General features: G+C 34.3%; 1 pseudogene; it reads left to right on the top strand.

The window, feature by feature from the left end:
* Positions 1-11,944: 11,944 nt before the first annotated feature.
* LOC113933805 lies at positions 11,945-12,119 on the top strand (annotated as a pseudogene).
* The last annotated feature ends 15,038 nt before the right edge of the window (positions 12,120-27,157 follow it).

The raw sequence follows: 27,157 nt of genomic DNA on the forward strand, positions 1-27,157 counted from the left end.
GGGAGAAGCAGAAGCCCTGCTGAGCGGGCGCTAGTCTTGATCCCAGGACCCCTAGGATCATGACCCGCGCTGAAGGCAAACACTAAACCAACTGAGCCACCCAGGCACTCCAGTATTTTTGGCATTTTCAACTAGTAGCATTAAATATTCTTGACCTCTCCTTGTTTCTTTAGTGTCTGTGATACTATGTTCCCACTGTTGTCTTTGTCCCAAATCAGATTATTTTGCTGATTTATCATTTACTGCTTTCTTGTACATAAATTGTTCTAACAAGAAAATATAAACCAAATACAGTAGTAGTTTGTACAGGGAAAACTTAATATAATGTACACTATGAGATCTCTCTCTTACTGTTTTGAATTTTATTGGCTTTAGTAATTATCTCTGCAATGAACATGGTACAGAGAAATACATCTTCACCAAAAGTAATGATGTAAGAATGATGGAAAATGATAGTTGGAATTATCCTTAGGGTTAGTGAGAATGTAGGTAATAATGGACATGGTTGTAAACAGAAGGGCATGCACTTTCAGGTAGCCCTTATCTATATAGTTCTGTCCTATTTCCACTACACTGGAATGTGGTTTCAGTGTTATAAGAATTTTCTCATTGTTTTAAATATTTACCTTTTTAAAAAAAATATTTTATTTATTTTTTTTGAGAGAGAGAGTGAGCATGAACAGGGGAAGGAGCAGAGGGAGAGAGACAAGCAGACTCCCGGCTGAGCAGGGAGCCCAATGCGGGGCTCAATCCCAGGACCCTGGAATCATGACCTGAGCTGAAGGCAGATGCTTCGCTGATTAACCCACCCAGGTGCCCCTCTCATTGTTTTAAAGTAAATCTGAAAGCCTAGATTGAAATCCCATTCTTTAAAATGGTGTCTGAAATATAACAAAACAAAACATACTGTTAGAGAAACAAATATATCTATAGAACATATTGAATCATTGGAGACCATTATTAAAATAACAAAGAAAGACAGAAAGAGAGAGAAATGCCATTGGGCCTTCATAGAGACATGGCCTAGCACAGGATGAGGGAAGAGAAGACAATGTCAATCCTGTGATCATCCAAATATGTCTCATAAAATGATCAATGAGAGCCTATTTATAACTTGAGATTAAAAAAAAAATGCAAACCAGGAAAATTAAGTTGAGCCATCTGGGTTGCTTTCTCCTTGAGAGCATACAGATAGAGCATATGTCCCAACAGAAATAGCTTAGAATCTTTGTTATGAGTGGCCTAAGGAGAATAAAATGCAAGTTAGTTCTGTAAAGGGCTACAGGCTGGGATTGTAGGAATAAAGGTGAATCATAAGTATTATCCCTTACTCAGTATACAATCCAACTAACAGTGTTTCTATGTAAATGACAGTTTGTAGCCACTTTGTAATTTCTGTAGGTATGAGGTAAAGCCCAAGTTTCACTCTCCATTATTGGACTTTTCATAGTTTTCCAGAATAGCAGTCTCAGTGCCAATCTCGACAAACTTAGGGAGTTTGCTAGGGTTGGACTATATGGCCCAAATTTCTTAGGTAGGTAATAAATGATAACTAAGAAATCATAGGTCAGAATTCTATTGTGTTTTCTATGCTATGGGTAAGAAAATACTATTAAATCCTCAGATTCTGTCACTAGGAGTTACTTGGCACTGAAAAGTAACTTCTTGACATTATAATATAATTGATTAGTAGAGTATTAAATGAACCACTGCGGAAATCCTCAGATCACTTCAGCATGATCAGAATGATAGTTATATGTATTAACATTCAAAACTGTATCATTTTTCCTATTCAGCTTTTTCCCTCTGTTAGTTGTCAACGTGTCTGTCAATAAACTTTAAGTCTCATATTATAGATAGAAAATGATGACTTTCCTAATTACCATGAGGATAGGGAGCATTAAACAAAAGTACACTAAGACAACTTCTAATACCTTTCTGAGGTGTGCACTGTTTTCATAAAGCATGGGATGCACATAAATCACATACCAACTCCTGAATTTCATAAAGTAGAAGTTCTTAGTGCTAATAACATTTTATAGGTGACATATTTCAAGCAACACGTGTGATACTGGTATAATTATTAAACTGTAAAGATGTAAGAATTTTTAGCTAACTGAAATCCTAGTTTTACAATTAACATAATTTTAACATCTGTCAAAATACTCTAACCCTTTGCATAAAAATGTTTTTATATGACCCACTTAATTTTTAATCTGCTTAATATATGGATCAATTTTTGCATGCAAAAATACTTTATTACTTTTACTTTTACTCATTTCATTAAAAAATAGTTATTTGGATGGTAAAATCCAATTTAACCTTGTGTCCCTAGGGGACATGGAACAACTTTGCTTCATGTTAATTAATGTTTAAATGAAAAGTATAAAAAGATGGAATAGAACATTTTTAATTTTGAAAAAGTTAAGTTTTTTAAAGCTGTGATCCATCCATTTTATTTAGACTTTCTGTTTGCTTTTATGAGGTATTATAAGAAAGGTTTTACTTGTATTTCCAGCTTTAAACTTTTTTGTCTTTTACTTTTGTCTTTATATTTACATATATTAAAGATTCATGCAATTTACTTTATGTAGTTCATGTTTCACAAAACTGTTACATATAATGCTACACACAGAAACACAGCCAAAGGTGCTTATATCTACGTATATATAGACACTATATATATATATATACACACAAATATGTGTGTAAATATACATACACACCCTATATAATTTTTGTGAAAGACATTCTAGATTCATCCCATTGGTTTGCTTTGCATACCAGTATATTAAAATATATTTTATCTCATATAGTGTGACACTGTTAAATGTTAAACTACTTTTATTATTATGTTTCAATTAAACATTCCCATCAATACAACACATTGGAAAGTAAATAGAAAATTTTGAGCCAATCTATGTAATCTATTCATATGTGAGAAAATGAATTAACATATTGTTACTACCTCAGTTGAGTACTAAACGTCCAATTTTCTGATTGCAATTTTCTTCCCTTCGGGGAAGCCTATGTCTCTTTCTTCACTCATATGAGCGAAGTATTTAATATACAACAATGAAGGTGATAAAGTGCTTATGTTCTGATGTCAGAGGCAACTTCTTAAGCTTTGACATAAAATACTTTTTCAATAATAAGTACAATGGTAAGAGAAGTGCTAGAGTATATGAGAATACAAAGCAAAGACACTAAGCAAATTAAGTTATAAGGCAATTACAGACATAGCAGGATAGTCACCAGATGGAAAGAGAAGATGTGAGAAAGAATAATTATCTGCAAAAGCCCAAAGAAAAGGTAGCATAGGTTGTATTACTGAGGAGGTTAAGAAGGGACAAGTCATAAAAGGACTAGTAAACCATAGTAATGATGAGTAATAGCTAAGTATGTAAGTTTAGGAGGCATATTGTTCTGAATATGCCACCAAGTTTGTTACCTATTAACTGTGTGACTGAACCAGTTACTAACTTCATTTCAAATATGTTTTCTCACGTGTAAAATTATAATAATAATAACCCTACCATCCATGACTTTTTGTGAGTGTGATATAGCCTATAAATATATTAGCACAATGCCAGGAAGAATTTAAAACCCTGTATCTCATATTTATTAATATTATAAACACATTTTAACACTATTATTTGGGAGTTGGGCTGAAAATGTGCTCCTCTAACTAAACATCTGCATCTTTCTTTCATTTTTTTTTATCTTTATCTCAAACAGAGAAAGCATTTTTCCTTCCCACAGGTTTCCCTATCTCTCATGGGTGGAACAGTGTTAACTTTGCTATTTTACCTGCAAAGGAGACTGGGAATCCTAATGTTTAATGATGCAGATTCTATAATAAAGACAAGCAAGATCATGTTTTGTATGATCCCATCTACAGCATGTGTGACAAACCTGTAACCACGATAAGACACCACTGAAGCATTTTTAATCAAGGTTATGACTTGATTATTTTCAATTTAGGAAGATGTCTTTAGCAATAGGTTAGTGAAAGGAAGTTACAGGTACCCAAGGCATCTATTTTCCCTGTGAAATGGGGCGGGGGAACATGAGTAAATGAAAAGAGTTTTTAAGAAAGGGATGTTTTGACAGTTACCATGGAGAAAATGAGCAAGAAGTGACTGGAGAGACGTGGAACTATTTCTAGAATCTACTGATGCTTGGGATTATATGATAACATTGCACCCAATATATTAATAACTTTTATGGAAATTTTGTATGATACTTAAAATTTTAATTTTAGAGTTTAGAAAAAATGGTAACTAATAGTGCATTCAACACATAATAATTCACTTAATTTATATTATGCATAGCTGAAAAATGGCTAAGATATTATTTATCCTATTTATACTCTATGAATTTAAAATCTGATTCAAGGTAAAGAACTTAAGAAATTATTTGAAATAATTTTACATAACTTATATTAAAGAGAATGAGTAGAATATGTTAGAAATTTAGTATAGAAATTGGCCTGGCAGAAGCAAATTATTTTCATTGGATTGTAGTAGGAAATTCTCATTGAGACTAAATTTTGTAAGATTTTGACTGACAGTGAACTAATTTTGTCTTTATCCTATGGTCAACTAAAGAAATACAAATTATCACCATTCTCGAAGAAGTAGGTCATTTATGAAAAATGAGCATTTTGTCTAAAATTTAGCATCTGATAAATATCATATCTAGGGAACATTTTAACTCTGGACAGTCTCCAAAAGACTTTAAAAATAAAACATAGTAAGTAAACTTATACACAAAATGCAACTTATCTGTTGAATTATTTGAGATCATTCTTGTATGTCTCAAATCAAATAACAGGACATTAGGAGAAGGAAGGGAAAAATGGGGGGGGGGGATTGGAGGGAGAGATGAACCATGAGAGACTATGGACTCTGAGAGACAAACAGGGTTTTAGAGGGGAGGGGGGAATTGCTTAGCCCGGTGATGGGTGTTAAGGAGGGCACGTACTGCATGGAGCACTGGGTGTTATACGAAAACAATGGATCGTAGATCACCACATCAAAAACTAATGATATATCATATGGTGACTAACATAACATAATAAAATTTAAAAAAAAAAGGTAGCTTGGGAAGAGTTAAGAGATGATAAATAAAATAAAAATCGCTAGACTTTTATATTTTACTGAAAGCTTTAGGAAAACATGGGATAGAAAAGTGTTATTATCCTGTTACCAAAACAAGCTTTCTCCTGATACTTCTAATATTTAGTTTCCACTTTGTTTTGATAAAATATGATGTGCTTGAAAGAGAATTTCTTACAATATGACAACAAAATAACATTACAAATAACATGCAAAATTTTTGCCATCTGTCATTTTTCTCTTGGTCTTCTGTGTTTACAGTTATTTAAATGATAATTGGGTCAGCAGTTTTTCCTCTTAATTATGCTCATTTATTTTTATAAAAATTAAACTTTTCAAAAAAACCATTAAAGATGAAGCTGAATATGAAATTAACCCTCCATAATAACACATATTCATCAACAAGAATGACATCATTAATCAGACATATATACTGTTGGTATTAAGGAGGAAAGTAGTTGTAATATATATAATAACTTAGAGTAAGAAGAAATTATTTAAATTGTTCACCAGTTACATAATGTAAAGTAAGAAACTTAATGCCTCTGACCTTGGGTTCATCACAGATAAAATAGGACAAATATTATCTAACCTTCTATGTAGTTATATTGTTTTTCATAGATGGATTTTATGAACTTGAGGAATATTCCCTCTATCCCTATACTCTGAAGAGTCTTAATCAGGAAAGGATGTTGTATTTTGTCAAATGCTTTTTCTGCATCAATTGAGAGGACCATATGGTTCTTCTCCCTCCTCTTATTAATGTGTTCTATCACATTGATCAATTCGTGAATGTTGAACCACCCTTGCATCCCAGGGATAAATCCCACTTGGTCATGGTGGATGATCCTTTTAATGTATTATTGGATCCTATTAGCTAGGATTTTGTTGAGGATTTTGGAATCCATATTTATCAGGGATATTGGTCTGAAATTTTCCTTTTTGATGGGGTCTCTGCCTGGTTTGGGGATTAAGGTAATGCTGGCCTCATAGAATGAGTCTGGAAGTTTTTCTTCTGTTTTTGTTTTTTGAAACAGCTTCAGTAGAATAGGTATTATTTCTTCTTTGAATGTTTGGTAGAATTCCCCAGGGAATCCATCAGGCCCTGGACTCTTGTTTTCTTTGGGAGGTGTTTGATCACTACTTCAATCTCGTTACTGGTTATTGGCCTATGCAGGTTGTCAGTTTCTTCCTGTTTCAGTCTTGGCAGCTTATAGGTTTCCAGGAAAGCCTCCATTTCATCTAGATTGCTCAGTTTATTGGCATATAGTTGTTGATAATAATTTCCAATAATTGTTTCTATTTCCTTGGTGTTAGTCGTGATCTCTCCCCTTTCATTCATAATTTTATTAATTTGGGTCCTTTCTCTTTTCTTTTGGATAAGTCTGGCCAGTGGTTTATCGATCTTATTAATTCTTTCAAAGAACCAACCTCTAGTTTCATTGATCTGATCTACTGTGTTTCTGGTTTCTAATTCATTGATTTCTGCTCTAATTTTAATTATTTCTCTTCTAATGCGTGGCTTAGGCATCGTTTGTTGCTTTTACTCTAGTTCTTTAAGGTGTAGAGTTAGTTGGTGAATTCAGGATTTTTCTATTTTTTTGAGTGAGGCTTGGATGGCTATGTATTTCCCCCTTAGGACCGCCTTTGCAGTATATCATAAGTTTTGGACCGATGTGTTTTCATTCTCATTGATTTCCATGAATTGTTTAAGTTCCTCTTTGATTTCCAGGTTGACCCAAACATTCTTGAGCAGAGTGGTCTTTAGCTTCCAAGTGTTTGAATTTCTGCTAAATTTTTTCTTGTGATTGAGGTCCAGTTTTAAAGCATTGTGGTCTGAGAATATGCAGGGAATAATCTCAATCTTTTGGTATTGGTTGAGACCTGATTTGTGACCCAGTATGTGGTCTATTCTGGAGAAAGTTCCACGTGCACTCAAGAAGAATGAGTATTCTGTTGTTTTAGGGTGGAATGTTCTGTAAATATCTGTGAGGTCCATCTGGTCCAGTGTGTCATTCAAAGCTCTTGTTTCCTTGTTGATTTTCTTCTTAGATGATCTGTCCATTGCTGAGAGTGGAGTATTGAGGTCTCCTACAATTAACATATTGTTATCAATATGACTCTTTATTTTGGTTAACAGTTGGCTTATGTAGATGGCTGCTCCCATGTTGAGGACATAGATATTTACAATTGTTAGATCTTCTTGTTGGATAGGCCCTTTAAGAATGATATAGTGTCCTTCTGTGTCTCTAATTACAGACTTTAGTTTAAAATCTAATTTGTCTGATATAAGAATTGCTACCCCAGCTTTCTTTTGAGGTCCACTGGCATGGAAGATGGATCTCCATCCCTTCACTTTCAGTCTGGATATATCTTTAGGTTCAAAATGAGTCTCTTGTAGGTAGCATATGGATGGGTCCTGACTTTTTATCCAATCTGCAACCCTGTGCCGTTTTATTTAGGCCATTCACGTTGAGAGTGATTATTGAAAGATATGAATTAATTGTCATCGTGTTGCCTGTGAAGACGTTGTTTTTATAGATTGTCCCTGTAAATTTCTGTTGTAGATCACTCTTGGGGTCTTTCTCCTTTTATAGAACCTCCCTCAGTATTTCTTGCAGGGCCGGCTTAGTGGTCACATATTCTTTCAGTTTCTGCCGGTTGTGGAAGCTCTGCATCTCTCCATCCATTCTAAATGACAGCCTTGCCTGATAAAGTATTCTTCGCTGCATGTTCTTCTCAGTTAGTACACTGAATATGTCTTGCCAGGCCTTTCTGGCCTGCCAGGTCTCTGTGGATAGGTCTGATGTTATTGCGATGTTCCTCCCTCTGTATGTAAGGAATCTCTTCCCCTTAACTGCCCTTAAGATGGTTTCCTTGGTTCTAAGATTTGCAAGTTTTACTATTACATGCTGGGGTGTTGGCCTGTTTTCCATGATCTTGGGAATGGTCCTCTCTGCCTCTAGGATGCAAATGTTTGTTTCATTCCCCAGATTAGGGAAGTTCTCAGCTATGATTTGCTCAAATACATCTTCTAGTCCTCTCTCTCCACTCCCTCCAGGGTTCCAATTATTCTGACATTGGAATGCTTCATGGTGTCACTTATTTCTCTGATTCTATTTTCATGGATCCTGAGTTGTTTTTCCCTGGCCTCCTCTTTTCCCTTTTTATCGATTATATTGTCTTCCAGGTCGCTCATTCATCCTTCTGCCTCAGTTACCCTAGCTGTTAGATTATCTAGATTGGATTGGATCTCATTGATAGCATTTCTAAGTTCTGCCAATTCAGCTTTCATTTCTGCCCTTAGAGACTTTATATTGCCATTACTTGATTTCTCCATTCTAGCCATTGTCTTCACAATTGCTAGCCTGAATTCCATCTCTGACATCTTGGTTATATCTGCATCCATTTGTAAATCTGCAGCATAAGTCATGATCTCTAAGTCTTTTCCATTTTGGGGGTTCCTCCTCTTAGTCATTCTGTTGATGGGTGTTTGAGGGAATGTATGGAGTCCAAATTATTGACCAGAACCTAAGCAAGATGCACCTGTTTTCTTGGGACCTTAGAGTTGCTGGCCTCTTGTTTTCCCAATCTGTCTTCTGGGGGAGGGGCCTGCTGCGTTGTTACTCAGGCAACCCTGTTTGGGCTGAGTTGCCCTGCCCCCCTGTGGCGGGGGCTGGGCTCAGCAGGAATCAGTTTTGGGGGCTTGTGTTCTCTGGTGGCTTTCTGCATCTCTTCCTGGAGTCAGAGCAGAAGGGACCATTTCCAACCCTCTGCCTCAGAGCATACAGACCACAGTCTGTTCTTCAGTGAGCTCTCCAGGCCACACCGTCTCCGTTTCTGTCCGTGCTGCTATAAACTACAGTGGCCTTGGTTGTGTGCCTCTCCACAGTGCCCCCCGTCCTGCCTCCAGGTGGGAGCACATCTCTGCCCTTTGTGATTCTAAAGCCACCAGCCGACCCCAGTTTGCACACGCAACCCCACCGCTCCTGGTTTCAGCCCTGGGGGCTGCCCTAAAATCCTTTCCCTGCTGCTACTGGTCTGCAAGTCTGTGCCCCGTCCCCAGCGCCTGAGGCTGTTGCTCATTGGCGGTGTAGGATCCCCACGGCCAGGCTCCCTCCCGCTGCTGTTTATCCTCCGATATCTGCCCCCCGAATCATGGCTCCCTGCTTCGTACCTCAAAACCAACCACCTGTGATATTCTGTTTGTAGAGATCCAGATCTTCCTACATCTTCTGGTTTTGTGGGTGCTCAGAGTGGTCTGGTAGATATCCAGCTCAATTCCGGGAACCAGTTGAAATAGGGTCCCCCACTCCTCCACGATCTTTCCTCTCTCCATACCCCAAGCTATCTTTAAAAAATATTTGTTAAAGCATATAGGGGCACAATTTTAAAGTAGAGTTGTAGGGTGCCTGGGTGGCTCAGTTAGTTAAGTGATGCCTTCGGCTCAGGTCATGATCCTGGAGTCCCGGGATCGAGTCCCACATCAGGCTCCCCTCTCAGTGGGGAGTCTGCTTCTCCCTCTGACCCTCCCCCCTCTCATGCTCTCTCTTTCTCATTCTCTCTCTCAAATAAATAAATAAATAAATCTTAAAAAAAATAAAATAGAGTTGTAATGCTCTAATAAATTACCGATTTTTCCTACCACTTTGAGCCCATCATGTGAAAGCCCTTGATTTCTGTTAAGGATCATTGATTAGCATTTTAATGCCATTAAACTATTGTTAAATACTTTACATATTTTAGGGGAATATGAATCATATAAAAATGTATCCTTTAGAGAGCATTTGCAAAATTTAAATGTATGCAAGGATTTATAAGTGCTTTACAGCATATTGTAGCACTTTTTGCATTAATTAATTCAGAAGATAATAGTTTCTACTAATTATTCCCAATGTAGTAACTGGTGAATATTACAGAATAAAAGACAATTTATCTTGTATGCTTCAAGGAAAACAAAACAAACAACAAAGAACAAAACAATAAATGGTCTCACAGGATTTTTCTTTCAATATCGCCTAATATATGTATTTATTTATTTTATTTTTTTTAAGATGAGCTTTGTTTAATTTGCTTGATAAACTCCAGTTCCTTTAGTAAATTCTGAGAATAAAACAGAACGCTTGGAGCTGCTGTGCAGATTTATGTGGTCATCAGAAACACTCTTGGAAACAACTCATTGGTCTCCTAGGATGTCTTCATTGTCCTTTTGAAGTTACTTGAAATGCAATGTGGAGTCTTAAATGAGATATACTAGGTGCCAATAAGTTTAAAGGAATAAAAGAGAACTATAGATATGATTTTTGTATATGTTTATGGTAGGATTATGCTCTTTCTCATTTGCATATTTGGTCATGATTACAATTCTGGACTATTTTGTTTCATGTTTCTTCACATTTTAAACCAAAATTTAATTCAGATAAAATAATTCTAAATATAAGGAAGTATTCAATATTATATATTCTAGACAAAGAATGAATAATGAGAATATTTAATATATAATTCCACTTTCCCCAAAAATTCAGCATAGCATCTCTTTTGAAGACTGAAAAATCTCTAAATGTATAAGACATATTTGGGGCTACTGAAGTTACATTGTATTGTAATAGATATTTGAGGGGTTAATTTTTTTGTTGTTTTAATTGAGGAACTAATTGAGAAGAATATCATTGTTCTTGAAAGGCTTCATAAAATAACCATTAGATCATTGCCTCTTTATTTCATATCTAAACTCTTAATTTATAAATATGCCTTTTAAAGGTTTTTTATCAAATTTCTTCAACTACTAACTTCATGTTTCTGTACAAATAAAAATTAAACCACTGAGGCATAAATGGATTTTTATTAGGCCCCATGTTCTAAGAAATTTCACATCACTCATATCCCTAGAAAAACAAAAATTACAAAAATATTGATACATTTTAAGGGCATAATCATTAGCCCTAAAGGTGGAAAAGACCACCAATTATAAATTATCAAGGTATCTGTGTACAAAACACATGACAAGTAATTATCCCATACTCATTGATGTTCAGTGAAAAATACAGAATTAAACACACATATAGATAACATGCACACACATTACAGAATTCGACTTCATGAGGAGAGGAAATAAGGAGCAATTAGGTAACCAGGATTCTGGTCTAGATCTCTCATTAGCTAAACTTTGACAAATATAATTTTATTTAACATTGACAAATAATCTCATAAGGACAAATTCCTCAGGTATAATCTATGCACCAGTGCAACTAAATTAATTTGTGCTTGGTTACAATTTAAATAGCCCCTTTCCACTATATATATCTTCCTTCTCTGAAATTTTGTGATCTAGCATGTCCCTTATTTAAAACTAAATACATGAAAATCTCAAGGTAACTGGTGAAGTTGCTTCAAATATTAAATTTATCTTTATTAATTTATGTAACTATTTCTTAAGTGAATAATATATGTCAAGTTCAATCCCTAAGGCTTGTGTAACAGAGAGAGAAGAAATTTGCTCTCCTGTTGCTTATATTTTACTGGGGAAGGAAAAACAATAACCCACTAAATTAAAAATATTTAATTATGCTGCTGTTCAATTCAATAAATATTTGTTAAGTATCTGCTCTTTTTGAAATGTCATAAAGAGAGTGGATGATAAGAATGCAGAAAAGACCCATCTGCTGTCAAGGAAACCAAAATTTAGGCAGAGTGGCAGAAACTGATGTCTCTGTGGGCAAGATCATTTCAAATGGTTTTGTGGTAAAAGATTAGTAGTGATATTTATTGAGAGCTAAAAAAAAGGCTTCATATGTGAAATATTGCCTTTAAAAATAGGTAGGTTAATCGCCTCTCAGCCTTTTGGCTAAGATCAAGTGTAGTATCTCTTCTTATCAGTTTAAAAATAGGTAGGTTACTGTGGACATTGCTGCTATAAACATTGGGGTGCATGTACCCCTTCGGATCCCTACATTTGTATTTTTGTGGTAAATACCCAGTAGTGCAATTGCTGGATCATATGGATAAAGAAGATGTGGTATATATACACAATGGAATATTATGCAGCCATCAAAAGGAATGAGATCTTGCCATTTGCAATGACGTGGATGGAACTGGAGGGTGTTATGCTGAGTGAAATAAGTCAATCAGAGAAAGACATGTATCATATGACCTCACTGATATGAGGAATTCTTAATCTTAGGAAACAAACCGAGGGTTGTTGGAGTGGGGGTGGGTGGGAGGGATGGGGTGGCTGGGTGATAGACAGTGGGGAGGGTATGTGCTATGGTGAGCACTGCGAATTATGCAAGACTGTTGAATCCCAGATCTGTACCTCTGGAACAAATAATGCAATATATGTTAAGAAAAAAAAACGAAGAAGAAGATAGCAGGAGGGGAAGAATGAAGGGGAGTAAGTCGGACGGGGAGATGAACCATGAGAGATGATGGACTCTGAAAAACAAACTGAGGGTTCTAGAGGGGAGGGGGGTGGGGGGATGGGTTAGCCTGGTGATGGGTATTAAAGAGGGCATGTTCTGCATGGAGCACTGGGTGTTATGCACAAACAATGAATCATGGAACACTGCATCAAAAACTAAAGATGTAATGCATGGTGATTAACATAACAATAAAAAATTTAAAGTAAAAAAAATAGGTAGGTTACTAGCATTAGAATGCAACACAAGTTAGGTAAAACTGTCCTTGTTAAGGAAAAGAAAAATAATGATGATAATGTTAAAAAAAATTAACCTGCAGATGCCTAAAACCAAAGAGGACAATGTGCCTGGGATGGGACTCTGGGGAAGCAATCTTCCAAATTCTCAAAATCAGAAAAGCACTCCAAAAAAAATCCTGGTATGTTACAGGTAGTGGCTCCTGGCATGCAGATACAATATTCTGCAAAAGCAAAAGGAGTCAGGTGGGTATTACAAAAGAGGGGGAAAAAAAAGAGAATGGACAAGGGAGCTTTCTTAACAGATGTGGCCAAATCCTCACCCCAACAGGAGAGATTGTGAGCAGTAGGCCACACTGGTATGAAATTTTGATCTCCTAGTAAGGGAAATTTTACTAGGAAAATTTAACATTTTACAAGTATAAGTAAAAAGCTTTCATTATTATAGATACAATGGAAGTTACTTCAAATATTTTTTTTTCAAAAATGCAAGAGGTAAATGAAAAGAGTATTTTGCTGAGATTGATTTTAAAATTTGTATGTTTCATTTAAAATTAATTTATTTTGTACTAAATGTTAGGATCTTTGTCTAAAGTGAAACATACAGCTTTTCCCTATCATCAAAATTATAAGGAAAGAAGCCATTATCATCTGAGTGAAATGATGAATATTTTAAATCCATTTTAAATAACACATTGCTTAGCCCAAAAATTAATATTGAAAGTTTTTAAATTTGGAAAACACTGTCTTCAAAAGAGAATAAAACCATGCCAAAGATGTTAGAAAAATGCACACATTTCAACATTCCTTCCATAACCAAAAGGACAACTTAACATTAATATGTGTTAGATAGCAGACTGCTATATTTTAATTTATATCTGAGAGAATGATCATAACTAAATTAAATAATCTGTGGAACAAATATTTAAATGGTGTGAACTATTAAATGAAGCAACAGCTAAATGTATGAAAGAATGTCACAGATTCTAAGCAGTTATGACACATACACTTACTCAATTTTATTGCGACTCAGGAAACTCCTCCTGTGTCTACATTCATTTCAATTCAAATAGTCCTGCTTGCTTTTTTTTATTGAGCATGATATTTGAAGTGATGCTCCACGCAAGAGTTATTAAATATATTTTGCATGTTGTTTTACTATCAAGAGAGCAGAATACATCTTTTCTACTCCTTTTAATATAAAAGGATAAAAAAAGTCCATCATTTACACCAAAGCTAAGAATTATGGGATGACAATGAAAGGTTTCCAGTAGGAATTTTAAGCAGACCGAGCCTAGGAAGTTTCCCACGTCAGTTTAAAGAGGAGAGATAATTTTTAACTTTATTTATTACTTTTTGTGGGTCTTTTTTTTGTTATTAATGAAACACCAGTAAGTATGCATACATACAGTCAGCATTTTTTATTGCTATAAGAGTCAATATTTGTATGGATTATCTATGAGTAGTTGCTATAATAATTCTCAGAGGAATAAGTAAGGGTGTATTTTAAATATTCGTCACCTTTATCTTAAAGATTTGCTCTATTACCTGATCATTTTGAATGAATCTTTTGCTTTAGAGAACAGAGAGACAAATGGTATCTTATTGTCTATAGTAGGGGAAAACATGATCCATTCACATTTTCTTCCACCTCTGGAATTATCAGGTACAAAATAGGTCATCTTATTCTGTAACTATCAGTGGAATAACACATAAATTAAAATGCCTTACACCTGGGTAATCTTCAGCATTTATTTCACTTGGTATTTTCTTTTCTTGTCTATTGCCTAGCAGAATTTCTTAAAGTTGGTGATTATCACTTTTTCAGAAGTTAGCAAAGGACAGCAAGTGTTCATTCTGTGTTACCTGTGCTCCACATACAATGACAAGATTTCATTTCTAAATTTAAATCCTTCACAAATACTTAACAGGAAATGTACTTAATTTTTTTAGTTTTGTTTGCTAAATTTGGGGAATTAAATAATTTGGGCCAATCAGAAGTAAGCCCTATTTAAATATGAAATCTCTTAGCAGTGATACAGCAACATTAAGAACAAATTATTCTCCTTTGGAGGAGCTGAACCTGGAACCCCACTTCTCATGAGGAAATCAAGGATAAAGAGAAACCACTGATATATGGATAAGTCATAGTAAGAGGGATAAGCTGTGGTCACGTGGTAGGACTCTTAATGACATCTCTCTTGATGGTTCTGATTATTTTCTGATCTAAATCAATTACTTCTTCCCTCTTAAAATATAAATAAAACTAGAAGTCCAAGCTATATTAGTGCAATAATGTAGTTCCACAATAATTGGCTTATCTAAGAGAATAGAGTTTCTCTTTTACATATAACACTCCTGAAGCATGGATGAACCACTCCAGGAGCAGTGGACTCTGGTATATACAATATGTGTCTTCCATTTTGGCAGTTCTTTTGCCATTTTCTAGCCGATGCAAGAAGTTTTATCTTTTATGGAATGAGTCTGAAGCTATATATATTACCTCTGCTCTTATTCTAAGTTCAAGACATTGACATAAATATAGGTAGCCATTGCCTGATTTAATATGAGGGTAAGGTTGCAAGGAGAAGGAATGTGGGGAGACAGTTTATCAGTTTCAGCCATAAGAACTTATTGGGGACTCAGTAAATGTGTAGTATATACTTCATCTTATCATCATTATTATTAACTATTGTGGTTATTTCTGGTTAGGGGAGTTGACATTTTTTATAATAGTGAGGGTTTCCACATAAGTTACAGTACATGTTTCAATTTATTTTATGTTTAATATCACTAAGTAAGTGGATGCGTGTGTATGTGCCCCACCGATATGTTTAGCTATTATTTGCTAGTATTGTAATATTATGAATGTGTTTTTCCCCCTATAGCTCTTAAATAAGTACTTTTTGTATATAGGAAAGGATACTGGTTATTTTATATGACATTTTTTAAATGAAGTGTTAGCATAATTTCTAATCATTTCCCCATGGCTTATCTTGGGCTTTCCAAGTTGGCAACTATTTCATATGAAATAATGGCAATTAAGTCTATGTCTTAGGCATCTTGGACTGCATAGCAAGATAGCACAGAGTGGCTGGGTTCAACAACAGACATTTTTCATAGTTGGAGAGCCTGATAAGTCCAAAATCGAGGCACCAACAGATTCCAGTGTCTGGTGAGAACCCTCTTCCTACAGGACAAATATTTAAATGGTGTTAATTATTACATGAAGCTATAGCTATATGTATGAAATAATTTTTATTAAATATTTCAGTGTTTTCTGGTCAGACCTTTAAAACATATTAGACTTTATTAGAAGGAATGTGAGACAGAAATTATTATTCCATAAATTCTATTAACAGGTTTCTTTAGCAAAACATCTTAGACCTTGTTTGATCTGAATGTAATTTGCAGAATAAATGTTTTTGGCTACGGTTTATTGGAAGTTTTCTCATACTCTTTTCTCGTAGTGTCCTCATTGTAACACAAAATATACTGAACGTAATGTAATGTACAAAATCTATACAGGTGAATAATTTACATGGTCAATTCACTTAAAATATATAAATTCTCCCTAATATGATGCTATACAATAAAAAATATCCTCCAGGAGCCCCAGACATAAGAGCTTGCCTTGAGGGCCTACAGACTGAGCATTGTTTAGTCTTTTCTCTTTGATCTCCAGGTTTACTCCAGATTCTTTTTTTTTCTTTCAAAATACTTTATTCCACATACATATAAATGTTCATTGTCCTATGTGGTGATAGGCTAGACCTGGCTTGAACTGGATATATTCAGGTATATTACACTGGCATCTTGGGATTGATTGGTCATGGCAGCAATACTTACATTATGGAAAATGGCAGCTGTGACAAATTAAGGCTATTCTTCCCACCAGAGGGCTGGTTTCCAAATACTTATCAGCATATCAGTGCTATGTCCTCTGGCCCCTATCTTCAATAGTATTAATCAGTTAAGTCTCTTTTTAATTAGCTGTTCCATCTATTTAGAAATAAAATTATAGTAACTCTTTCAAATCCATGCTTATTCAAATGCATTTCCCCCATATAAATAAATTGGTACCCTGTTTTTGACCAATCCTATATTTATCTCAAATTAGATAGATGCACATGGTTTTCTGGTCCTGGAGTTCTCTTCTGGTGCTGCCTTTCTGTTAACCAAGTAACACCTTACATGTAGTAGGAATACTGTATTTATGCATTCTGCATAGGTTCCTTTCTTACCAACTGAACAGTTCTCACATGAAAAATTTTATTTGAATCTTTTGCATTATATTGTATTGCCCCCCCCCAAAAAATATATATATACACACACACACATATATATATTTAAAATAATAAAGTATTAATATATTTCTTGCAGGAGCTTCAGATCAGTTTCTGGCATTTTGTTTTCTTCATGATAATATTTCTATTTTATGGCACTATTTTTTTCTCACTTACATCAGGGAAAAATAATTGAAGCTTACACCAAAGTACTTCATATGTCTATATGCCAATCTCTACTGCACTTTCACCAGGGAAATGAAATAAATCTATTATATAATACATTTGCAAAAATGTATGGCTGTGTGGAAATAGAGTGTGATGCTTTAGAATGAACAGCACAAGATAATTCTTAAATACTTCAGTGGGAGTTATCATTATTATTACCATTATCTCAAATTTGATCATTGTGTCCTCTTAGCTGTTGGCTTTATCACCAGAATCAATTGTGAAAGTACTTCCAGGAACGTAATTAGATAAAATTACATTGGCTGAAACATGAGTATCATTAATATCTTCTAAGCAATATATTTTTTAAAAGACACAAGACCTTTTCATTCCATGTTAACTTTCAATGTGTTGAAATGCAAGACCATATGCATATAGTCTCAAAAATATTGACCGCACTATTAATTAAAATATTTAACTAGATGATATAATTAGTACATACACTGATCACATAACAAAAGCATAATTAATAATATAAATTAATTATACCAATTTAGAGACAGCAATCTCTAAAATTATGGCAAGTTATATATATTCACTACTACATGATATAAATGATTTGTAATCTGCATATTGTCAGATTTCAAAAATATATGTAATAGTCATATGTACAATTAAGCCAGAAAAACAAAATCAAAATGGAAAATTTATCTGAGAAGATACATTAGAGTTTAATGTTAATGATGTTGCTTAGTGTTTTACAGGAAATATGTTGCAAATAATATAACATAGAAAGTGACCATTTTCAACAGAAAACTAAGCAGAGTGACTCCAGTTGATTATGAAGCACTAGGATCAGGTGCCATTTGTTTCTAACAGCAGTTCTCAGCACAGTGGATGGTTAAATCATCAAGATGTATAGTTGAAAAAAATGTTAGTGTAATGATTTGGCAACAAAATATTCATCATGTTTTCCAAGAAGGAAATTAAAATTATTTGGAAATCTCATTAAACTATAAGAATAAAAAAATGAAATATCTACTGTTTATTTTTTCCTTTTTTTAAAATTTTTTGTTACGTTAATCACCACACATCATTAGTTTTTGATGTAGTGTTCCATGATTCATTGTTTGTGCATAACACCCAGTGCTCCATGCTGAATGTGCCCTCTTTAATACCCATCACCAGGCTAACCCATCCCCCCAACCCCCTCCCCTCTAGAAACCCTAGTTTGTTTTTCAGAGTCCATCATCTCTCATGGTTCGTCTCCCCCTCCGACTTACTCCCCTTCATCTTCCCCTCCTGCTATCTTCTTCTTCTTTTTTTCTTAACATATATTGCATTATTTGTTTCAGAAGTACTGATCTGTGATTCAACAGTCTTGCACAATTCACAGCGCTCACCATAGCACATACCCTCCCCAATGTCTATCACCCAGCCACCCCATCCCCCCCACCACCACCACTCCAGCAACCCTCAGTTTGTTTCCTGAGGTTAAGAATTCCTCAGATCAGCGAGGCCATATGATACATGTCTTTCTCTGATTGACTTATTTCACTCAGCATAACACCCTCCAGTTCCATCCATGTCGTTGCAAATGGCAAGATCTCATTCCTTTTTATGACTGCATAATATTCCATTGTGTATATATACCACTTCTTCTTTATCCATTCATCTGTTGATGGACATCTTGGCTTTTTCCACAGTTTGGCTATTGTGGACATTGCTGCTATAAACATTGGGGTGCACATACCCCTTCGGATGCCTACATTTGTATCTTTGGGGTAAAACCCAGTGAAATATCTACTGTTTATTAAGATGTACTTCCACTCTGTTTATTAAGATGTAATTCATAAACCTAGATTTTTATCATAAAAAGATTTGTTTAAAACTCTATAAATTTTATGAAAGGCATTTTAGAAAAAATGATGCCTGTGATACAGACTCATATTAACTTTTGCCTAAACCAAGTATGTCCAGTGATAAATATTTTGAAAACACATAATCTGAATAATAGATAAGTATACTCCCCCCCCCTTTTTTTAATGTGCTTGGGAAGTGTGCTTCCTGAGTCTGTCAATTTGTGGTTTTAATTGATCAGGAAATGTTTTATCCATTATCTCTTCAGGATTCAAATTTCAGGAATTTCATTCTTTTTTTAATGGGACTCTACACATGTTTCAGAGGTTCTTATTGTAGCTTACATATCTTGTTAGAAAAAAATTGCACTGGAAGGAGCTAAACAAGCAAGGAAGACTTTATTCAAGACTATTACAATGGGAAAAAAAAAAGACTATTACAATGGGGCCCAAAACTTGCAATGGAGGGAGAGATTCAACTCAATCCCACCGAAACAAAAGGCAGGAAGATTGTTAAACACAGGTGAGCTAATGGAAGAAGTTTTGGGGGAGGTTAGTCATTGTGATTAGGCCATCAGTATCTTCTAACTGATGCTTTTTGATATTAGGCTCCTACCCTCTCACAGAGACCCAGAGATAGGGTGATGATTACATCAAAGCTATGGCTCCCAGGTCCTCGAGAAAGATATTTCTGAGGTGTAAAACTGACAAGGGTCTGGGAGAAGGTTTACAACACAGAAGAGCAGAGAAACAATTTGCAATTACAAATTTTCTAAAGCAAATACTTTAAGAAATGGTAAGTCAAGGGCTTGTAGTCAGGAAGAACTTGTCTAAATTTTACATCTAGGGGAATGCTGAGGCCATTTCAGTCAATCTCCTCTCACTAATATTTTCTCTGACCTTTTCTATGTCATTCTGTAATAAACTCTATAATTCCTTCAGCTGTATCTTCTATTGTCTTCATTCTCTTTTTATTTGTATTCCACCTCCTGGTTTAACTGTTTACTGAACGTGTGATATCAACAATTAGGTATTTTTTCTCATCTATAAAAGCTCCATTTATATCCATTTATATATTCTTGTTTATTCCAGAGAGTAATCTTTTGGTTGACATTTTTTAATTCAAATACTTTAAGGATACCTACTTTATGATCTATACCTGAAAATTTAAATATCCACTGAATTTGGGATAGTACTGAGTCCTATAGAAAAGAATAGCAAACCGAAGGGTTAAGGTATGCAGTATTGAATTGTGTGTGTGTGTGTGTGTGTGTGTGTGTGTGTGTGTGTGTGTGAAGGTGTGTGTGCATACATGTGCATGTACTTGTATGAGCATTCTATTTTAAATACAGGGGTAAGGCAAGGCTTCACTGTCAAGTAATTTTTGAGGATAAAGATGAAAGAAGGGTGGGTTTTACCTGTGTAGTCATTTAGAGGAAGAGTGACTCCAGATTGTAGAGTGGCTAGTGAAAATGTCCAAGATTGAAGTATGCTTGATGGATTTCAAGAGCATCAAGAATCTCACCATAGTCAAATTGGAATAAAAAAGTTCAAGTAATAAAAGATGAGGTCAAAAGGAAGTGAGTGATGTGTAAAGTTAGTCTTTATTGCAATTGAAAGGAGTGTACTGAGGAAAGGAGTAATGTGACCTGATAAGAATTTCAAAGTTTACCGTCATTTCTTTAAGAATGGACAATACATATGTGTTTATATATTTTACCAGACAGTGAAAGGTGTTGAATGAATATATTGTGGGTGGGTGTCTGGGTTAGTAAAGATATATATGTGGACAAGTTAATTTTGAGATGCCTCTTGTATATCCAAATGTTGATGTCAAATAGGCAACTGCAGATCCGGGCTAGAATTCAGGGGATTTTAGATTTCAGACTGAAAATATAATTTGGAAATTTTCAGTATATTGATGAAATTTAAAGCAATGCATCTGAAAAAAATATATCACGCAGCCATTCCAACATTTGAAGTCCAAAAAGATAAGGATAAAACATAAACAAGAAAGGTAAGGGGCAGCCCATGAGTTAAGAAGAGATGAGTTAAGAAGAGTATGTAGTGCCCCATCTCTCTCTCTCTCTCTCTCTGCCTTTATATATATGCACATGCATGCGTGAGTACACACACACATCTTTTGACAAAGGGAATGAAAAACTATGTCAAATGTTAATATTGGATCAAGTAAACTAACTAAATATTGGCTCTGAATTTAACAAAGATGACTTTAACCATCTAATTAAAGAGGGTCAAGAGAAATGAGAGGACTTCCTTTTCTGTCAATTTAACCACCATGAGGAAGAATCTGTTTGCTATTTCTTTTTTAATAGCACTTAACTCTACCTGGCAAGCTATATGTGTAATTTTTACCTTTTTAGTGTGTTTCCAGTTCACTGAGATTTAAGATACACGGGAGAGGACTTTTTCTTTTTTTATTCTGTACTTTCTTCAATTCAAATTTTTCTTCATGCATTTTAAGGCCTAATACCTAATAGGTGCTCAACAAATAAGTTATTGAAAGAATTTTGTGTGTGTGTGTGTGTGTGTGTGTGTGTATACATATGTATAATTCTTTGACAAAAATGTGTGTATGCAAATGAACAGAAATATCAGAAAAATAATATAAAATGTAGACTAGGAGTTACCTCTGGAGAGGTAGATGATAAATTCTGACTTTTAAATTGTTTTGTTTAGTTGCAAATGCATTACTTTATGAAAAGTAAAAATATAATGGAAACTATGCAAATTATATATGCCCACTTAAATAAACTTGTAAAAATGAAATAAAAAGTAAAATTTGAATTTAAAATCACCTATAATCATATTACCCACAGGTAATTCTTGTTAATCTCTTTTCTGTCCATCCTTTTAGTATAACCAGCTTTTCCTAGCCCTGTGTATATTTATGTGTCTTCCTAGCTGTTATCATAGATAAGAAGCCTTTTTAGTGACTTCACATTATTAGAAAATATAAATGTACTATTATAAGTTTAATCTAAATACTATCCCAGGTATTTTCATACTTGTCAATATCACTTATTAAAAAATAAATTTTAACTATTTCACATAAATCTTGGCCCAGTGACTGTTTTGTTTTTCTCTCTTTTTTTTAAGAATGCTAAAAGCAGTTTTAACATTTATATAATAAATATTAAATACAATATAAAAGTGACCCAAAAAGCCCATAAAGTTTATGGTAAATATCAATTTTTTTTTGTGGCAGTTAGTCCTCTATTTTTCCATTATGTTCTGTTAGCCAACAAATAGTACATTATTAGTTGTGTATAACACCCAGTGCTCATCACAACACGTGCCCTCCTTAATAATACCCATTACCTGGTTACCCCCTCCCACACCGCCCTCCCCTCTGTAGCTCTCCATTTGTTTCCTGGAGTCCAGAGTCTCTCATGGTTTGTCTCCCTCTCTGATTTCTTCCCATTTAGTTTTGTTTTTCTTTAGTGTAGCTTTCTCAAAGTGATATTTTAATTACCATAGAAACACCCATCATTAGTGTTTGTGATCATTGTTTGAATTGTTTTCCCACCAGGAGTCCTACTTTGTCACACCTTTCTGAACACCCAATCATTTTACATTTTTCAATACTACTTATAAAAATTATCTTTTTATTGTAGTTTAATACGTCTACAATTTAATATTGGTTTAAATCTCATTATTTGTTTTTCAATGTTTACATTTGTTCTTTCATAATATTCTTTATTTCATTTGAAAACAAAAAAGTGCTCTTCATATAGATGAATGCTTATTATATATGTTCTAATGTTTCTAAGTTTGGTAAGATCATATATACCCTGTTTATATTTTTTATTAGTTTATTTTTATTATGAAGAATCTTTAGGTTATAATATCAGATATGTCCATTTTTATTGATTTTAAATTTAGAATCATTTTTAATTAAAAAAGTAATCCACCTTTAAAAAATAAGCCATATTTTTTCTTACATTTATGATTAAATGTTTACTTTTACATTTTTATCTGTTTATATTTTCTCCAAATGTTAGTCTATCATCTCAACATTATTTTAGGGAAAAAAAGATGCCTTTCTCACTGATTTTGAATGCTGCATTTGTTTTGTATTAAATAACATATGTGAATCCGTTTATAGACCTTCTCTCCATTGCTTTTTTCAAACACTAACTTCCAAGTCAAATTCAAGATGATCCCATTGCTTTCGGAGTAATCCTTAAAATGCCTTCTTACCAATGGATTAGCATGAATGGTTTTTACAATGTCTCTTCATAAACACTGTTTCCTCCCACAGTCTATATTAAAAACAAGTTAATGTCATTTAATGCTCCTTCATAATTTCATATCTCATTTACACATTGATTATAAATCAGAACAAACTATTATCACTGAGTAACACCTTCAATGTTACTGAAACTTAAAAATTCATAAAGGTCTCACAATTCTAGTTGGTTTTAGGAACCATAATATCTAAAATATAAAATGATACTGTTTTCCTTGTTCCACTGAAGAAAATCCAGCACCAATTGCTTTTTTGTACTTTGGCACCCTGAGTAAACAGCAGGTCCAGCTTACTGTATTGGGCACCCAAAGCCAGGCAGAAAACATTTTATGTTGTGATTAAAGGTTCTTTAAATGCATTTCCTGTAATACCAATTCCTCAAAACTACACCTATAACTTCAACCAGATACTAATTCTTTGAACTGTAATTAACAGTGTGACATTTATGAAGTAATTTTTAGAATGATTACAGTCACTATACTTTCATTCTCTGAAGTGCTAAGTACTGTAATCATCATCTGTTCACAGTGAGCCTTACTGCACCACAGGCTATTAACAATGTATGGCTCCATTTAACCAAAGCTTGGTTTCTAATGAATTATCAGTAACTGAATTTTTATGTTCAAAAAATGAACTGATAGGCACAGCTCCTCTTTTTATTAACACAATTTTTTTCTCATATGTAAAATGTGCTTTAAAAACCTAAGAATTTTTTTTGTTAGCGTTATTCTTTAAAACTATTCTAGATTTATACAAATAACTTTTAAAAATGCACAAAAAGTCTTAGAAATATTCTTAATTCTGCCTAAAAATTTATTCTGTAGATTTAAATATATATATATATATAATTTATATTGAATTACCATAAGGTAACAATGTTGTTGTTGATGAGGTCTGTCCTTTATGTGCATTTATGTAACCATATCAATAAACTCTGCTTCTGAAAGGTTCTGCTACTCCCTTTTTCTCAAAAAAGTAAAATAAGATAGTAAAATGTTGAATAACTTGTCCAATTTCATGCCTCACTATTAGCAGAACTAGAAAAAGAACTCAGAAAGTCTGAACATAAATTGCTGACAACTTCCAAAGAGGCTGTGGAATCCTTCTGTGGAAGAGTTTTGTTGTTGTTGTTGTTGTTGTTGTTGATTAACTTAAATATGTGATCACTAGAGCTCTATGCTGACCTCACATTCTTCATTTCTCGTAACAGAGGACCAGGATGCCACAGTAAACACAGTACAGCCCAGCAGCCATGAGCTAGTATTGGAAGACACCGACCGACAAGGTTCAAAGCTTGCTCTGCTGCGTGTTCCATGGAAAAGCTACACTGGTGAAGAGGCCAGTTCTGATTGTTCATCTCGCTTCCCCATGTCAAGAACCATATCCAGCAAACAGTAGAACCTCAGTAAATGTTCACAGACCGGCTGAATGAAACTTGGGTAACTTTTTCTTTCTGTGTCTTATTCTCCACTTTTATGATGGTGGTAATGATACTAAATGTCTCCTAAGATTGCTATAAGTGGTGGTTGGGGTGATATTTCAGAACGTTTAGCACATCATAATCAGCAATGATTATTTAGAAAAAGTTGATTATTTTCATTAGTTTACTAGGTCATTGGAGAGGTAAGGACTCAACCAGTTCATTAAATTTCAAGGACATTTATAGTTGAGAAAGCATTTTCTCTTTTAATTATGCATTTATCGAAGCAAACCTATAGAGAGACCATCTTCAATGGTCTCATTACACTCAAGAAAGAAGGGTGCACCTAGGGCTGGAGACCTCAGGCCACAGGTGTTCTGGGAGATTCTGATACATTGAGTTAGGTAAGCAGACAGATAGTATCCAGTATTAGGGGCCACAGTAGTCACCTAACAGTAGTATGACCTCACCTACAAGGAGCCAAGTAAACCAGGGGTGCAGATATATCATATATGCTGAAAAGCACAGACTTCTTTCTTTGGTTTTCCTTTTCTGTCTGATGATAGGGTTTTTTTGAGTGTTTGAATTACACATGAGGAATATTTGAGCCCCACATGAGATGATGTAGGTCAGAGTGGCAGAAGGGGAACATCACAACCCCTGTTCTGGGAAACCAGAAAAGGAGTGGTTAATTGTGTTTAAAGTTGCTTACTCAAGTTACCTAAAGTGGGTGTCTACCATGAAGTTTCTGAGGTAAACAAGATCCCTCATTCTTCTGTTTGGGGATGGTGGAGTTTGGACAGTGCTTTGAAATAACTGGAAGTCCTGTATCCAAAAAGCAAAGCATTGGGACAGGGGAAAGAACTCCCATGCCTCCAGGGAACTTTCCATTCTGGAGAAGTGGAAAAGTTGAATTTAGGCAAGAGAAGAAAAACTTCCTAAATAAAGAATTAAAATAATTATTTCTATTTTTAACCACAGTAAATTCGTCAAAGTATAACCTCAGAAACAGATATAAACCCAAAAATCACCCTAAAAAGTCATAGTAAATCTGTATGGACAAAAATTTTGCGAACTCAAATATTTTTATCAAATGTTTATGTTATAAAAATTTGTATATAATATAACTCAATAAAATAAATGTAGAGAAGTGACTTGATTGCAAGTCAGCCTTGTACTTCAGAGGAGCCTATATAATTCTTATAATTTTCATTTGATTTGTACAATGTGTACACATTCTCTAATACTTAATTGATCTTACCTTGTGTATTGTTTAAATTATTACCTCTCCATTAGGGTTCCTATGTCTTTTAAAGACAAAAACCATGTTTTATTTGTCTAGGACATAGCATTACTTTGGATGCATTGCAGATACTTTGTAAGTCTTTGAAACATCAGTAAATTATTGTGTAATATGACGTTCTTGATCAAATCCTAAAATTTTATGGAACCACAAAAGAATAGCCAAAGCAATCTTGAGAAAGAACAAAGCTGGAAGTATCATGCTTCTGATTTCAAGCTATATTACAAGTTATAGTAATCATAACAATATGGAATTAGTATAAAAATAGAAATAGATCAATACATCAAAATAAAGAGCCTGGGCATAAACCCATACATATATGGACAATTAATTTATGACAGAGGAGTCAAGAATATACAATGGAGAAAAAACATCTCTTCAGTAAATGGTACTGGGAAAAGTGAACAGCCACAAACAAAATAATGAAACTGGACTACTATCCTACACCATACACAAAAGTTAACTCAAAATGGATTAAAGACCTGAATGTAATAACTGAAATGATAAAACCTCTGGAAGAAAACATAGGCAGTTAGATCCATGACATTGGTCTTTGTGATTATTTTTTGGATTTAACATCAAAAGAAAAGGCAAGAGGAGCAAAAATAAACAGGTGGGGCTACATAAAACTGAAAAGCTTTTACACAGAAAAGGGAATCATCAATAAAATGAAAGGGCAACCTACTGAATGGGAGAAAATATTTGCAAACCATAAAGTCAAAAAGGGGTTAATATCTAAAATATATAAAGAATTCATACAACCCAGTAACAAAACAACAACAACAACAACAAAAAAAAAACCACAAAAACAAGCCCAAACCATTTAAGAAAATGGGCAGAGAAAATGAACAGACATTTTTTCCAAAGAAAACATACAGATGGACAACAGGTACATGAAAAGATGCTCAACAATCTCATCATCAGAGAAATGAAAATCAAAACCACAATGAGATAACACCTCATACTGCTAGAATAGCTCTTATAAAAATGACAAGAAATAACACAGATTGGCAAGTATATGGAGAAAAGAGAATCCCTGTGAACTGTTGGTGGGAATGTAAACTGGTGCAATCAGTA

This window comes from Zalophus californianus, chromosome 10 (genome assembly GCF_009762305.2).
Source record: "Zalophus californianus isolate mZalCal1 chromosome 10, mZalCal1.pri.v2, whole genome shotgun sequence".
Taxonomy (NCBI): Eukaryota; Metazoa; Chordata; class Mammalia; order Carnivora; family Otariidae; genus Zalophus; species Zalophus californianus.